The 17,136-nt window shown below is 43.5% G+C and overlaps 1 long non-coding RNA gene across 2 annotated transcripts; it reads right to left on the reverse strand.

Moving 5' to 3' along the window:
• Positions 1–3,129: 3,129 nt before the first annotated feature.
• Positions 3,130–10,178, reverse strand: LOC129250014 (uncharacterized). Of its 2 annotated transcripts, none has more exons than XR_008582788.1 (3): positions 9,733–10,178; positions 9,531–9,680; positions 3,130–3,347 (listed from the first exon to the last, which is right to left on the reverse strand). It is a non-coding gene; the product is annotated as an uncharacterized LOC129250014 (long non-coding RNA). The 2 variants fall into 2 exon arrangements; XR_008582789.1 differs by lacking the exon at positions 3,130–3,347 and adding an exon at positions 9,381–9,467.
• Positions 10,179–17,136: the final 6,958 nt, after the last annotated feature.

Below are 17,136 nucleotides of genomic sequence, written 5' to 3' on the forward strand. Positions count from 1 at the left end.
TGCGTCTGGGTGTCGTAACTTAATGCGGTGGAACATTTCTTCGATATCACCGCATATTGCGATTCTACCCATCCAAAAGTTGAATAATATATTTACTAGTGGAGTTAACATATCTGGCCCTTTCAGTAAGAAATTGTTTAGGGATACATCTCTAGATTTAGCGGCTGCATCCCACACAAGTCGAATTTTATTTGGCTTGTGCGGATTGCGGACAATAAATACCGGCAAATACCAAATTTTGTCACCACGATCATTTATAGCTTCGTTCGGTAACTTGGTCGTATAATTTTTCTTAATTAAGTTGTCAATTTGTTGCTGCATATTGCGTTGTAGTTTAGGATTGCTAGATAACTTACGTTCCAGACACTTAAAGCGACTAAGAGCTGTTGGCAAGCTGTCTGGCAATCGTATATTATCATTTGACCACAGCAAGCTCGCGGTGTACTGACCCTCATGCAACTCGCAGTTACCCAAAATTTCTATGGCTCGTTGATCTTCCATTGAAACTGGATTTACCTTTGGCACTGAAATTCCAATATTTTCATTCAACATGAAAGACTTTACGAGTTCATGCAAGTTGTTATCGCTCTCACAGTCGCATTTATGTAAGTTTAATCCGTTACATTTACTCTGATTATTACCGCCACCAAAAATTGTCCACCCTAATTTGGTTTTCGCCCCTACGGGATCTTGCCATCCACCTTCACGGACCTTCTGTGCCATTATCAAATTGGGGTTATTTACACCAATAAATAGTTTAGGAACTATGTCAATAAAGTTTGGCAAGGGAATGCCTTTTAAATGTGCATATTTTGTTATCAATTGGTCAGCATTCAATGTTGATGATGACATATTTAAGCTACTAACCGTGTAAACACCTCGGAGTGGATATATTTTCGCACCTTGAATATTACCTGAAATTCGTAAATCGAGTCGTTGCGAATCAGCTTCATATCGGTTTATATCTCCAGTCCAGTGAATGCATAGAGGATCGTGAACGCCAGCCTCACCCAATTCATCTGCAAGTGTTTGATCTATAAGTGTCAGTGTAGATCCATCATCCATAAACGCGTATGTGGATATTGTTTTATTTCTTCCATACAAAACTATCGGCAAGATTCGAAAATATGTGGTGTTGTTGCTGGAAATCGAAAGGTGATTATTCAGAATCGTTGAAACTTCACTATTTTTGTTAACATCAGAATTGTGAAGGAGTCTGTGGTGACGTATTGTACAGCTATCCACCCCACACGACTTATTACTCCAGCAGCGGCGAGAGTGTGTTCCCAAACACTGGTGGCATAGATTTTTCCTCTTAACAAAGTCCCATCTCTCATTCATAGTGAGTGCTTTAAACCGGTCACACTGAGGAACCTTATGCGGGTTATTACATACTGCGCATCTGGGCATAGATTTTGCTTCTTCGTATTGTTTTAAAACGGCATCAGATTTTGAAAGAGGATTCTAATTTTTAATAGCTTCTTTGATGGATGCTTTAAAAAACCTGTAAATGTATTTATTTATTTCATTCTTTTAGTTTTTACATATTTTTTTACAATTCATAATTTAATTATATTTCAGTTTTTATTTACCTTAGTTTTCCTCTCTTATTCTTTATTTCTTTCAATTAAACCTTATATGTGTCCGCGTGCACAGATAAAAATGAAATGAGCGATATGAAAGAGTAAAGCTTAGTTATAATGACAAGTGATAATTTCGCGCAGAGTTGCTCTATTTCGTAAATTTTTACGGGTTGCTTAAGTCGGCAACATATGGGAAATCTCGGTTTTTAATTACGGATTGGGAGTTAAGCACGAAAAAGTAGATCACCTACTTACATATATGTAAACGTATTATAAGTCTTGGCTAACACAGTTCTAAGTGAATGTTAGAAGCAAAATATTATAAAAACCTTTATTAACTAAACATTTAAATGTATCTTTTCTCCTACCGAAAACTGTTGAAATGGAAAGTAGAGTCAGCTAAAAGTAATTATAACTATTGCTATTAATATTATTTAAAATCATACTTGTGTACTTCAGAAAAAAAATATAAAATCGGGTTCTCCACATGTAAACATATCGAAATAAATAGTTCTTTAATTTATGGGATAAACCTTTTTTCAGGATTTAAGAGAGGATTTTTTGGCTGGAATTTAGGACAATGTATATTTTGGAATTTCTGGCAAACTATAATGTTTTTTTTAATGAAACTTGGTGGAGATGTTAGTGAGGTGTTAAGGAACACTCTTTTTAAATTTAAATTATTCGGGAAATAATAATTTTTTAATTATTTACATTCAAAATGCCCTCGGGAACTTCACTATAATTTGCCACTTACACTCTATATTTTTTAACATTTCACTAAAATTCACCAAATATACACTGCCACGCGTGTTTTTACCGATTTTTATGCTAATATTCTAATTATATCTATTAAAATTAAATGCAAATTCATTTGCCTATGCAATCACATTCCAATTTTAAGCGCGAACAAGAAGATTGGAATTACAACAGTATGGTGTTGCCGGATGCCTGCAAATGAAAACAAAAATTAAATACTTGAGTTAAGTGTTAATGATGGGAATGGGGGTTATTGTGCCTGCTTACTATATCGCTTTGGAAAAAACGGTAAAAGGGGGTGATAGAGGGGTGTATCCCCATCTTAAAACTGAAAACAGAACTTGCCGGAGGCTTATAGTTTTTAAGTAATTTAATGCTAAAGTTCTATAATTTAGCGAAAAGTTGGTGTTGCCATACACCTGAAATGAAAACGAAGTTCGCACGCAGGGATGTTCAGTGGAAGGTTCATTGTAAAACTGCAGTATTTTTTTTCTGTAATTTAGAGTTGAGAAATAATTTTGAAAATAAAAACATACAACTCATTTAAACTTAAAAACAATGATATTAAGCGTATCACAAAAAATAATAAAGTAATTAAAATTAAATAAAATTAAGGCTGCAATTTAGAACATTGTATATTTTGGAATTTCTGGCAAACTATAATGTTTTTTTTAATGAAACTTGGTGGAGATGTTAGTGAGGTGTTAAGGAACACTCTTTTTAACTTTAAATTATTCGGGAAATAATAATTTTTTAATTGTTTACATTCAAAATGCCCTCGGGAACTTCACTATAATTTGCCACATTACACTCTATATTTTTAACATTTCACTAAAATTCACCAAATATACACTCCCACGCGTGTTTTTACCGATTTTTATGCTAATATTCTAATTATATCTATTAAAATTAAATGCAAATTCATTTGCCTATGCAATCACATTCCAATTTTAAGCGCGAACAAGAAGAAGATTGGAATTACAACAGTATGGTGTTGCCGGATGCCTGCAAATGAAAACAAAAATTAAATACTTGAGTTAAGTATTAATGATGGAAATGGGGGTTATTGTGCCTACTTACTACATACACGCATATGACGTTTTAATTTTGGGTTCATGGTTTTAACACGGAAAGGAGTTTTACGCAAAACTACTGTGCATTGCGTAGCCGGAGTTGGACTGATGAGGGTTATTTTTTTGAAGAGCGGCCGAAGGCCGCCCACGCGAAAAGGAGTTCTACGCAAAAATACTGTGGATTGCGTAGCCGGAGTTGGACTGATGAGGGTTATTTTTTTGAAGCGCGGCCGAAGGCCGCCTACGCGATAAGGAGTTCCACGCAAAAATACTGTGTTAATTAATTTAATTTAATTTTAATTACTTTATTATTTTTTGCGATACGCTTAATATCATTGTTTTTAAGTTTAAATGAGTTGTATGTTTTTATTTTCAAAATTATTTCTCAACTTTAAATTACAGCAAAAAATACTGCAGTTTTACAATGAACCTTCCACTGAACATCCCTGCGTGCGAACTTCGTTTTCATTTCAGGTGTATGGCAACACCAACTTTTCGCTAAATTATAGAACTTTAGCATTAAATTACTTAAAAACTATAAGCCTCCGGCAAATTCTGTTTTCAGTTTTAAGATGGGGATACACCCCTCTATCACCCCCTTTTTACCGTTTTTTCCAAAGCGATATACATTATACTAAATTTTAGCCGATTTATTCGATACATCACGCTTCCGTGGCTATGATTCCTTTAATTCGCACGAATCTGTCTGGCTGGCGTCTTATGGTACAAAAGATTTTCTGATTCTCTTACACACCAAGTTTATCTTTATTTACTTAATTAAGCATTGAATACTCGCATCAGAACAGCCACGAGATACTTCCTGATGTCTTCCCTGGAACTCCTCCATAACGAGACTACCATGCTCCCGGTTAAGAAGCAAAGTGAAACACTCCGCAAGCAGTTCCTACTTCGTTGCTCAAAGAAAACCGAAACCTATAGGGTCGTCTAATTTTCCAGAAACTACAGAATGTCAATTTGCCGGCAATTGCATGGCTGAAGAAATTGTGTGCATTAAAAATGATTCCGAAACTGCCGCCGAAAATAAGAATCACCTATTTTCGATCGAGGGTGAACCAGACAGACACACATACTGGTGTCAGTAGTAAATTTTAGGTAAAATCTAATTCGGTCTGGTTGTTAATTTTTGGAAACAAACACACTCCTAGATAATGAGAGTTATAGTTTATAGCAATGGAGGGAAATTTGTGTTAACATATAAAACGAGGGCGTGGTTTTAATTCGGCCTCAATAATATATGTCGGATCTATATAAGGTGGGTAGCGAGGCATGGACCCTGGTACAGTCGAGTTTTATCAAGTCGTAATTGAGATACAGGCGGTATGGGTATTTATTTTTTGGTTTATTATTTATCCCAAATTTTAATAATTTTGTATTTTTATAATAGAAATATCACATTTTTTTGCTTTTTTGAAATTTCTCATGGACGTTCTCTCGACATTCAGCACTGTAAACGACGACGCCCCCACCAGGATAGTGGGCAATTACAGCAGCCCGTCTGACATCACAATTGCTAGCGCAGGTCTGATAAATAGCATAACCTGGCGACCTATGCTATTGCTTGCATCAGACCACTTGCCCATTATCATCTCGATCGAAAAACCTGCCGACTTTGTTTCCGAGGATCACCGGTCATATATATAAAGACATCTTCGCCGCTCTCCCCCCCTCCCACCGATGTGCGCGCAAGGCCAACGCGCATTGCGCGAGGTAATCACAGCCACCGCGGCTCGCTTCATACCCGCTGGAAGGATACGAGACATACGTCCCAATCTCCCAGCTGAAGCAGCTGTTCTGGCGAACGAGCGTGATCTCCTACGCCAGGCTGATCCCGGGGATCCTCAGATAAAGGATCTCAATTCGGAGATCCGACAACTGGTAACCCAACATAAGCGGAACAAATGGGAAGAGCATCTGAAGTCCTGCAACTTCCCCTCTGGTGTGAACAAGCTCTGATCCACCGTAAGGTCCCTGTCGAACCCGACGAAGAAAAACAAGCAGGATATAACCTTCAACGGGTGTACTTCGTCGGATCCGAAGAGATGCGCGAGTTACTTCAGCCGGCAATTTATTCTGCATCCTTCGGCCGACAGATTAAACGTAGTGCCACCAGACGGCCGCACAAACCGACATATAACAGTGCACCACTTTTAAGCTTTCGATACAGTCAGCCACGCCACGCTAATCGATGACATTTTACAGTCGACACTCCCGCCAGGGCTGAAGGGGTGGACCGCGAACTTCCTGAGTGGTCGTCATTCGTCGGTGATATTGCGAGACCAAACATCCAAACAGAGGAAAATAAATCAAGCAATTCCGCAGGGTGGTGTCCTTTCACCCTTGCATTTTAACTTCTACATCTCGAGACTCCCCCAACCACCAGAGGGAGTCTCCCTGGTCTTCTACGCCGACGACTGTACGAGAATGGCGTCGGGCAATGACATTGATGGCCTTTGCTCGAAGGTAAACGACTACCTCGCCTGCCTTTCTAGCTTCTTCACTGCGAGGAACTTACAACTTTCCCTACTAAATCCACGACGACCCCCTGGACAAAAGAGATAAAGCTGCAACTCAAGGTGCAAGTCGATGACACACCAATTCCGACGGTGAACAACCCCAGAATATTGGGAGTTACCTTTGACAGCTTGCTCTCCTTCTCAGCGCATACAACCGCTATTGCAACTAAAGTACAGAATCGCAACAAGGTCCTCAAGTCGCTTGCCGGCAGCAATTGGGGCAAAGACTAGAAAATTTTGCTGTCGACTTTCAAGGCAATAGGACGACCGGTTCTAAATTATGCTGCGCCTGTCTGGTCGCCTGGAACTAGTGATTCGCAGTGATCGAAGCTACAGACGTGCCAAAACACCGCCATACGGACCGCGACAGAATGTCTCATGATGTCCCCAATACAACACCTACACGACGAAGCCAATATGTTGCCTGTGAAGGAGCATAACAAACTGCTCAGTAAGTTCCTGCTAGGGTGTTACCGCAGACCTCACCCATGCAGACATGTGCTTGAGCCTGAGCCAGCTCCCAGGCATGTCAGGAGGCACTTCCTCAACTACAAGGAAGAGATCCAAGATAAAACAGACAGACAGCTACTGGATCGGACAGTGCATAGACAGACCATCAACGACATTCATCGGGAGACTCTCATCACCTTCTTAACACATTGTGGTCGGGCGTTTTGTGCCAGTGCATTACGGCTGGAGCGGGTAATTTATTGAAAAATGTGCGCGAATTTTATTGTTATTAAAAATCAGTATAAATTTAAAAAGGCTCTGATTTCTTTTTTTAACTTTTATTTTCTTATCTTAGAATATATTCTCTATCGTTATTATCTATATATATAAATGTGAAAATCTGTCCCTATGTTCGCTTATAACTCGAGAATGGCTGAACGGATTTATCTTATCTTGGTCTTGAATTATTCGTGGAGGTCTAGGGAAGGTTTTAAAGGTGAGAAAAATTCGAATAACTGCCGGGAAAATGGTCAAAACGTGGACCCGGGTAACCTTCGGATGTGTATATACAATATGGGTATCAAATGAAAGCTGTTGGTGAATGCTTTAGTTCAGAGTATTTTTCATGCCGCTCCATGACTAGGGTCTCGAGATAGAGACCAAAACGTGGAGCCTAGAATGTGTTTGTACAATATGAATATCAAATTGAAGCCGTTGGTGAATGCTTTAGTACAGAGTATTTTTCATGCCGCTCCGAGACTGGGGTCTCGAGATATAGGTCAAAACGTGGGCCCGGGTAACCTTCGGATGTGTATGTACAATATGGGTATCAAATGGAAGCTGTTGGTGAATGCTTTAGTTCAGAGTATTTTTCATGCCGCTCCGTGACTAGGGTCCCGAGATATAGGTCAAAACGTGGACCCGGGTAACCTTCGGATGTGTATATACAATATGGGTATCAAATGAAAGCTGTTGGTGAATACTTTAGTTCAGAGTATTTTTCATGCCGCTCCGTGACTAGGGTCCCGAGATAGAGACCAACACGTGGACCCTAGAATGTGTTTGTACAATATGGATATCAATTGGAAGCTGTTGGTGAATGCTTTAGTACAGAGTATTTCTCATGCCGCTCCGTGACTGAGGTCTCGAGATATAGGTCAAAATGTGGGCCCGGGTAACCTTCGGATGTGTATATACAATATGGGTATCAAATGGAAGCTGTTGGTGAATGCTTTAGTTCAGAGTATTTTTCATGCGGCTCCGTGACTAGGGTCCCGAGATAGAGACCAACACGTGGACCCTAGAATGTGTTTGTACAATATGGGTATCAAATGGAAGCTGTTGGTGAATGCTTTAGTTCAGAGTATTTTTCATGCCGCTCCGTGACTAGGGTCCCGAGATAGAGACCAACACGTGGACCCTAGAATATGTTTGTACAATATGGATATCAATTGAAAGCTGTTGGTGAATGCTTTAGTACAGAGTATTTTTCATGCCGCTCCGTGACTGGGGTCTCGAGATATAGGTCAAAACGTGGGCCCGGGTAACCTTTGGTTGTGGATGTGCAATATGGGCATCAAATGAAAGCTGTCGATAAGTGCTTTAATGTGGGGTAATTTTCATACCTATTGATGACTAGGGTCTCGAAATATATGCCAAAACGTGGACCCACCATGTCTTTGCCCAGCGAAGCGGGCCGGGTTTGCTAGTAATAAATAAAGCTACTTTCTGTATACTGTGAATTACGCCACTTAACTAAAACTGAAATAAGAGTTGTTTTGAAATTAATTGCTTTTAAATTTGCTCGTATGATGTTTACTGTTAAACACAATTTACCGTTATTATTTTGATTTGTATATGTTTGTACATCGTAATACTAGGTATGAGAAAGGGTAACAACAAACATTAATAACCCGTATATCTTTATTTCCCTTATTCTACCACCCATCTATAAAAACGTATAACTACGTGACCCGCGCTCTACCCACAGTTTGCGAAAAACGTATTTTTATGTGTCCCGCACACAATGTGTTAAGCTCCCGACGCCCGAATGCCGTAATCGGAGTCCAACCACCACCCATCGCCGACGAAGAGCTCCAGCTTCCCCGAGAATCCCGCGTAACCTTGGCACAATTACGTTCTTGATACTGTATCAGGTTAAACTCCTACTTATCCAGAATCGACTCCGATATACTAAACATATGTCCGGCATGTGAAGACACCCCGCAGGACACTAACCTCCTTTTCATATGCCCCATCAAACCCACTCATCTAACACCCCTCTCCCTCTGGACCCAGCCTATCGAAACAGCAAGTTTCCTGGGCCTACCGTTAGATGAGCTAGACGAAGACGACCGTTGATTACACTACACTGACAGGGCAAAGTTACTGCTACAACAAAAACAAGACTCGTAACGTCAAATCTTACAGTTTTGTACAAACGTTAGACTAACGGACAAAAATTAGAACGAGTAATAAAGAGAGAATTTAAAAGGGAACAAATAAAAAGCTGTAAAATGTAAGTCCTATATTAACTAAACTATAAACAAGGGTTGCTCAGGGGTTCTCCAAATGCTCAAAGGAAGAGGCACCTAGCTGCTGCCGAAACAGAGAATAGCGGACCCGATCCGAACGTATCCATGCTGTCGGGTAACTCCAGTCATTTTTTCACGAGACGTGCACCAACAGCCCAAAAGCGAGTCGATACAACTGCTGCAGATGTTATTAAAAAGCAGCTGGAGCCTCAGCATTTTGCTCAGCGAGATATGAAGCTAGACAATCTCGCTTCGACTAGGCAGCGAATGTGTTCGGCACTTGAAAATATGTGCGACCTGAGAGCAGCCGAGCTGGAAGAAATGCGCAGCCACCATAGAAACATGGAGTGCTTGAATGCGGCCCAAAATCAAAAGCAACAGCAACAAATGTTAGAAGTAGAAAATAAGAGTCTAGAAGCGTTGTCTATAAAAAAAAATAATAAATATATTTTATTGAAGACCACAAAAGTTTTGTGTTAAAATTTGGACGAAAACGTGTTATCAGCCAAAGTTCCAAGGCGTATCCAACGTATCCTGAGCAACAAATATAACACTTTGAATTATGTAACGGAAATTACTCAAATTGTGCAGACATACCTAGTATCCAAGTATTTCGTTCCCCTTCTAGATATTTCCTCTCAAAAAAGGATCTCCCATAGCTCACATTCCATATATGAGGTTGGTGGTTGCTCCCGGAATATTGCGCGTTCAAGTAGCAGATTCTCATTTTATGGTATTGTCAAATATCTGAAAGTAAATTAATTAGAAATTTATAGTATAACTTATTAGCAATACTTACAATCATGTCATTGATACTGTAGTAGCCCTTCCGGTTGTAGTAGAGGAATTTTTCTTTATTGGGGAAATAATTTTTAAGTGCGTCTCATCCACACACAAAATGATGCAAGACATCTATATATTTGATAGAACTCCATCTTGCTTTGCCGTTTTTCATTGGCACTGCTATTAAGACTTCCCCCTTGGCACACAATCGTGTTTGTAGTGGCGTCAATACGTCTTTTAGCACATAGCTAAATGCCGACTGCCCCATTGGCACTTCGAAATATTTGCCAACTCCGTGCTGATAGCCTCCTTCTGCAAGAAACCGTAAAAAAGACGATAGCCGGAGAACTGAGGTCATGGATGATGATCTTGCTGAGCGCTGCCTTCAATAAAGACAAAACGTATATAAAGGCAGCTTTATTTAACCGGTAATTTTTGATAAGGCTATTTTAAACCGTATTTAAGTAAACTTTTTCTTTAACAAAAATGCAAGCATTTACATTGATTCGTCCATATCGAGAGAGTTGCTTGCATCCCACAATATTATTCGCTCAATTTTGAGACTCCGTTTGCTTCTCTTACTTTCCTCCTCCATCAACACAACCGCACATGTCAACGAATACAATTTAATTTGAAAATTCAACTAACTTGTCAAAAAACTTGCTAAATTGTTTTGTTTACATTGAAGTGAGCTGTTGTCGAAATATGAAAATATCGAAGGTTTTCCACGACGAACTCTATGACAGGGCTGAATATCTTTTGGAACATTGAATTGGAGGAATTATAGAGACGTTTATTTGAAGAAAAACTTCCTATGTTGGCGCGTGATTTTTCTCGTTCAGACCGGTACACGCAATGTATGTTTTCTCAGTAGTATAGTGAGTGCTTATTTTACAAGTTGTGTAACACGTGCCCTTTTTTCATTCTGGCAACAGATTTCTGCCAGTAAGTATAACTAAAAAGGTTGTGGGAATGTTTTTTTTTTTTGGTAATTTTTACCTTTTTAAATAATAGGATACATGGATATGGAAATAAGTGATTCGTTTGATAAATCTATAAATAAAAGCCAGCGAGATTACGGATTCTTTCTTCCTCCTCAGAATAGGATTTTGTTAATATTGGCAGGGTAGTGAGTGAATGTTCCACGGAAGTAGAAGATTTGGTGTCTAAACCAGAGAGCGAGGATCACGATGGAGAAATAACTTCAGTCATAAATGAGTATTCGGAAAAAGAAAAGTTTTTAAAAACACTGGCCCCTATTATGAGTTGGACTCGATCTTCGATATTCGCTGGTTGTCGAAGATCGAAAATCGAATGTCAATTTAGTATTATGAGCGGAGCATGCCTATCGAAATTTTCGTTGTATACCGAATTTACAGTCGAATGCAATTTTGCTTTCGATTGTGCAGCGTATTGTGGGAAAGTTCATAATTTAACGGTTGATCCCAGTCTATTCCACTTCGCCAGATATCTTGAATAAGAATCTTTAGATATGAAGTTAAGCAAGCTACTAGTCCCAGCGGATCGAAAACTGACATGAGCACTTGCAATACTTCTCTCTTTGTAGGGGCGACCCTGTCCGCGAATACATTGCGCTTAAGCCGAACAAATTTGAGCACGTAGCGGAATGTATCGGATTTTGGTTCCCAGTACATACCAAGTATTTTTTCGAAATTTATGACATCCCTTTTTTTTTTTTTTTGTCGGGACAACTAGCAAGTGCAGCACTCAGACATTAATTGAGTCCATTGCACTACACTTGGATTCCCTTTTAATTTTCTTTAAATCTACCCGATCTCCGAAGAAATCTGAGTAGATCTTGTGGTGCCAAGGAGCCAAGATGGTCGCTTCTTAACACATCAGTGCCAAAGACCTCAAACCTGATTCGGGCGAAGGCGGGGCAGACACACAGGAAGTGGTCCGCCGTCTCATCCTCCTCTTCACAAGCTGGGCAGAGTACACTGTCTGAGATGCCCAACCTTTCCATGTGCTTTGCCCACAGAAAGTGGCCCGTCATCAGTCCAACCAGCCGTCTGCACTCCCCTCTGCTTAATGACAGAAGGGCTTGCGACAGTCGATCGGACATGGCAGGTAACATCAGTTTTGTCCATCTGCAGCCTCTCTCAGCCTGCCAAGCTCGCTTGTGGGTAGTAGTTACCCATTTGCTAATCGTGGCCGTGATGGCCGCAGAGGGGAGTGGCAAAGCGGGCTCTGCGCCAAAGAAGTTGGCTTCAGAGCCCATCTTAGCTAAGGAATCAGAGGTCTCGTTACCCGCGATACCCAGGTGTCCCGGGACCCATGTTAGCATCAGGCTATTATGTCTACCGACATAGTTCAGCCTGGACTTACAGGACTTCACTACCCCTGATGTGGTTTGAGGGCTGTCTAAGGCCATAAGCGCTGCTTGGCTGTCGCTGCAGACACATATAGATCTGCCTCTCCATCGTTTTTCCACAACAAAGTTCATGGCTTCTTGAACTGCATACACCTCCGCTTGAAACACAGATGCATGCATTCCAAAAGCAAAGTGCAGTTTTGTCCCGCTGGATTCCACGTAGACCCCAGAGCCGGAGCCATGCTCGGTCCTGGAGCCATCCGTAAAAATGCGAAAACAGTGTTTGCCGGGCTCATTTTCTGAGTCTCCCCACAACTGAGCCTCTGGTAGCACTACACTGTATCTCTTTTCAAGTACGACTCTTGATGGCATTGAGTCAAGGGGCATGGAGAGAATCGTTGGATCGATGTCCATGCCTTCTCTGTGTTCCAATGCCGGACAAGGGCCGTACCAGTTCCCACTGTGTTTCAGTCTGCAGATGGCCTTCAGGGCCTCTCCTCGGATGAAAGCATCAAATGGTGGTAAACCAATCAGAGCATCTAGTGCCGGGCCTGAAGTAGTCGGAAAAGCTCCGGTGCAACAGATGGCCACAGTGCGTTGTAGTCTCGATAAGGTCCTCCTGACTCCCGCTAGGGGTAGTCTACTCATCCAGACCACTGATGCATAGGTCATAATGGGTCTTATCATAGCCGTGTAGATCCATAGGACCTTGCTAGGAGAGAGACCCCACGTTTTCCCAAAGTCACCTTTGCACTGCCAGAAAGCTGTCAGCGCTTTGGATGCCTTTGTCTCAACGTGTGATTTCCATAGGAGCTTACTATCGAGGATTACTCCTAGATATTTAATTTCCTTGGATAGCTGGATTGTGACTTCTTTTAGCCTTGGCAGAACGAGTCCGTCAAGCTTCCTCCTTCTGGTAAAGAGGGCAATACCAGTCTTGGCGGGATTTGCCGACAGCCCGTTCGCACAGCACCAAGTGTCAATCCGATCCAGAGTTTTCTGCACTTTCTTGCAGATGTTCATAAGCGAAGAGCCTGTTACCAAACAAGCAACATCGTCCGCATATGCTTGTGCGTAGACTCCCGAATCATTTAAGGTGGTGAGTAGAGGATCGATTACCATGCACCAGAGTAATGGAGACAGCACACCGCCTTGGGGGCAGCCCCTGTTAACCCCAGATGACACCAGCAGATCTTCCTCTCCTCGCACCGAAACGATTCTTTGGGCCAACATCGAACGAATCCAATTTACTAGCACCCGGTCTACGCCGTGCCTACCAGCAGAGTTACACATACTATCAAAAGTGGCATTATCAAACGCCCCCTCTATGTCTAAAAAGATACCCATAGCGTAGTCCCTCCTGTCGATGGCCAGCTCTACCCTAGCAACAAGGTTTTGCAGTGCCGACTCGCAGGATTTTCCCCTCTGATAGGCATGCTGAAATAGAGACAGAGGGTGAGCCTTCAGCGACTTCTGACGTATGCGCAGTTCCTCCAGTCGTTCGAGACTTTTCAGCATGAAAGAGGTCATGCTGATGGGTCTAAAGCTTTTGGGGCTGGTGCAGTCGTCTTTTCCAACCTTTGGGATGAAAGCGACCCTCACCATCCTCCAAGAGCGTGGTATGTAAGCCAGTGCCAGGCATGCCGAGAAGATTTTCTTCAGGGCTGCTGTCACGAACTCTGCACCCTCCTTCAGCATAGCAGGATATATGCCATCTGGTCCGGGCGACTTGTAGTCGCCAAAAGATTTGATGGCAAATCGAATGGCGGCCTCATTCACCACAGATCTGGCAACGAACCAGTCATGCCGAGAAGGTGTAGCAGCTCTGACAACTGCCTCTATCAATAAGGGCTGTTGCCGGCTGATGCTTATCTGATTACCAGGAAAGTGAGACTCCATCAGCAAGCTGAGTGTCTCACTTTTCCGCTCCGTGAAGGAGCCATCAGATTTCCTAAGTGACCCCAGCTTTGCCGTTGGGTCCCTTTTCAGGATCCTAACCAATTTCGCCGTGTCACTCAGAGATTCAATACCGCTGCAGAATTCCCTAAATGAGGCTTTTTTCGATTACAAACGTTGGCTGTGAGCCCTTGTTTTGTATGTCTAGGCAGGAGGACGCGATAAATTCGAATAGTCGAGAGCCCCGTCCATTGCACTTGCTGCTGCCCCAGATTGTATGCTGGGCATTAGCATCGCAACATAGGATGAGGCCCAGACTGCGCCGCTCACAGAACCTCACGAGACTAGTGGCCTTCCCGGGTGGTGGCCCTTCCAGAGCATCGTAAGGAAAGTAAGCAGATGCAAACACAAACTTCGACCATCCGCGTCTACCTCTATAACACACCTCTGCCGCTACCAGGTCTTGGCAACAGAATTGCTCAAGACCCGTCACAGTGAGATGGGATGATACTATAAGACCGGTCCTAGGTCTGCTAGAACTCCTGTCATATAATAACGTGGCCCCTTTCAGCGCACTTAAGCCACAGAGACGGCCCCTAAAGACCCAGGGCTCTTGCACTGCTGTTATGTGGGGTAATGTGTGCAGCTGGGAAAGCCTTCTACTTAGTAGTGCAGTAGCGGCTTTGGAATGCTACAAGTTAATTTGCGTGACCGTCAAGGGACGATAGCTACAGGAATCGTCCGAGTCAATCATCTGGGAAAGACATGAAAGCTGACCGTCCCAAAGAAGAGACTCAGACGGTTCCCGTACCGTGAGCCCATGACATCAACACTGGCCTCGTCCACTCGCACCACAAGAGTAGCCCCTTCCTTCCCGTCCCGGTTTTTACTCTTGGTGTACGAGACGACTCGCCAAATCCTCGTGTTGATGCCCGGATTCTGGGCACGTAGACAGGATAGGACATCCGCCGTAGACAGGTCTGGAGCCACAGAGACGGCCCCTAAAGACCCAGGGCTCTTGCACTGCTGTTATGTGGGGTAATGTGTGCAGCTGGGAAAGCCTTCTACTTAGTAGTGCAGTAGCGGCTTTGGAATGCTACAAGTTAATTTGCGTGACCGTCAAGGGACGATAGCTACAGGAATCGTCCGAGTCAATCATCTGGGAAAGACATGAAAGCTGACCGTCCCAAAGAAGAGACTCAGACGGTTCCCGTACCGTGAGCCCATGACATCAACACTGGCCTCGTCCACTCGCACCACAAGAGTAGCCCCTTCCTTCCCGTCCCGGTTTTTACTCTTGGTGTACGAGACGACTCGCCAAATCCTCGTGTTGATGCCCGGATTCTGGGCACGTAGACAGGATAGGACATCCGCCGTAGACAGGTCTGGATCCGGAATCCAGCAGATGGCCTTCCTGAGGGGTACACTCTCCTCGCTGTAGACTGCGAAGCGAGTGGTCCCCATGGGGGGCACGTTATTGACCACGGTCCTGATCCACTCGAAGTTGGCCAGAGACACGCACGTCACCTTTATGGTGCCGTCCTTTGTCTCATAGCCCTTCGCGTTGGCTTCCGGACCGGAGGCAATAACCCGACGCATCAGTTGGCTTTTGCAGTATTTGATTTCTGCATCCGTCAGCTGATGGTCAGGCCCCAGTTTTCCCATCACAACCACAGGTCGTGGGCCAGCAGCCTTCTCGCTATAGGATGGCTTGGCCGCACCCTTGGATGTGCTTGGGCGAAGGTCCAGCTCCCGATCCTCCACTGACGAAGATTTCGCCGACAGCTGTGCTGGACATTTTGTCGAGGCGCCGATAGGGACGTGGCCTAGCAGAACCTTTTCCCGGCACATTGACTGGCGCCAAGACCGCGCTCGTACCTTGGGGGGTCGTGGCTCGGCCATTGGCGGCAACCGCAGGGCAGGGAGGTGTGCTGCTTTCAGCCACCGTCTTTCTCCGCTTGCCTCGAGAGCGAGACAACTTGGGAGTGCCTGTGCCCACCGTAGATTCGGTAGCTTCCGTGGGTGTCACTTCCGCTGACCGAGGTCGTTTGGAAGACACAGACGCAAAAGGGCCGGCAGAGCCACATGAGGATTTCTCCCGCATGAGCCTTGCCCGCTGCTTTCTTCTCTTCCTCCTTGCCGCGCTCTTCGATTTCCATGCTTCTTTGGGAGATCGTGCAGCCACCGAAGAGACCTCATAACTCAGGCCCTCAGAAGCAGGGAAACGTTTTTCAGACTCTGAAGGAGAGGAGATTGCGATAGCAACCCCCGTCTTCTCCAGGATGCGCTCTCGCTCGTAGAGCTGAGAGACTTGGGTAATGGTTGGGGCCTCCAGAATCCATGCCCCTGCCGCCGAAGCGGGTGGATTGCCACTTGTTTTCCATTGCCTTTTGGTTTTTTTCGGGACTCCTCCCTAGCCAGTTTGGTTCGCGGATGGCACCCTGATTCTATGCCAACTTTGAGTCATCACACGAGTGTTGAACCCACCCCATCAGGGAAGGCCACTCTTGTGATGCCAGGGCTCCCTATCCACCACCTGGGACGCGCCCGATGGGAGATCAGGCAACTCCACGGGTGACATCCTTACTGCAGTCAAATGATTTAAGTTGTGGCTCCCCATCTCCATTAAGCGCTGCTAAAACATCTGGCGAATTGCTTGACTAATTACGCATGTTGAAACCACATTTAGAGTGAACATCTCGTACATTTTTTGCCAATTTGATATCTTCGTCGACGGTTTGAGTCGAATCAATAAAATCATCGACGTAATGGTGATTCTTTATTGCACACGCTACCTGAGAATTTTGAGCAGCGTGTACCGAAGCATTTAGGTTTCGCACGTAATGCGCTATACATGGAGAGCAAGAAGCACCAAAACTTAAAACGTTGAACCTGTAAACGTTTATCGGATCATTTATGTTAGTACGCCAGAGAAAACGCTGAGCATCTGCGTCTGGGTGTCGTAACTTAATGCGGTGGAACATTTCTTCGATATCACCGCATATTGCGATTCTACCCATCCAAAAGTTGAATAATATATTTACTAGTGGAGTTAACATATCTGGCCCTTTCAGTAAGAAATTGTTTAGGGATACATCTCTAGATTTAGCGGCTGCATCCCACACAAGTCGAATTTTATTTGGCTTGTGCGGATTGCGGACAATAAATACCGGCAAATACCAAATTTTG

This window comes from Anastrepha obliqua, chromosome 6 (genome assembly GCF_027943255.1).
Source record: "Anastrepha obliqua isolate idAnaObli1 chromosome 6, idAnaObli1_1.0, whole genome shotgun sequence".
NCBI classification, from domain to species: domain Eukaryota; kingdom Metazoa; phylum Arthropoda; class Insecta; order Diptera; family Tephritidae; genus Anastrepha; species Anastrepha obliqua.